An 863-nucleotide genomic window follows, 5' to 3' on the forward strand; every position below is an offset into this window, starting at 1 on the left:
GTGTGACGAGAGGAAAGGGAAAACGAGGAGGGGGAAGAGAAAGATAGAGAGAGGAAAGGAGACGGTTTAATAGAAATATGTTACACTTTTGCCCCGAGTAGCTCTGCTAGTATATATATATATATATATATATATATATATATATATATATATATATATATATATATATATATATATATATATATATATAACCATAATTGAAGGATCCACTTTGGACGGCGTCTATACCGAGATCAGTTTTCTTCAAAAGTCGGAATTTACATTATTCGTATTCTCCGGACTGTTGTCCTGGTCTTGGTTGTCACGTTTTATTCATTGTATTTTCCGGTACTTTTTAAATTAAATTAATTAAATTTATGTTTCAAAATTAAAAGTGAAAACAAAAACGAAGATTATTTGACAATAATCTCGATACGTTATTATTTACATTAAAATTCATCAACTTCGAAAAATGTAATGAATAAATTTAAAAGCAAACAAAAATTAATTTGGTTTGTTTTAAGCTTATTTTTGAATTCTTAATACGTAAAAAAGTTTCATATAGTCAGTATAATTTAATGTAATATATATATATATATATATATATATATATATATATATATATATATATATATATATATATATATATATATATATATATAGGGTGACCCCAAGAAAACGTGATATCTCCATTATTTATTCACCAATTGCCCTTATTTTACAGGACATAGCAGAATCAACGACCGTGAGTACACCTAAACCCTAGTGGGAGCTGGGACAAAGAATACATTGTGAAAAATTTCGTTCGGACAAAACACTAAGAAACGAGGCTTAATTAGAGTTGGGGCCTGTTTTTTTGGGTCACCCTGTATATATATATATAT

The sequence above is a fragment of the Euprymna scolopes genome, chromosome 6 (genome assembly GCF_053919585.1).
Source record: "Euprymna scolopes isolate OS-2025 chromosome 6, ASM5391958v1, whole genome shotgun sequence".
Classification (NCBI taxonomy): domain Eukaryota; kingdom Metazoa; phylum Mollusca; class Cephalopoda; order Sepiida; family Sepiolidae; genus Euprymna; species Euprymna scolopes.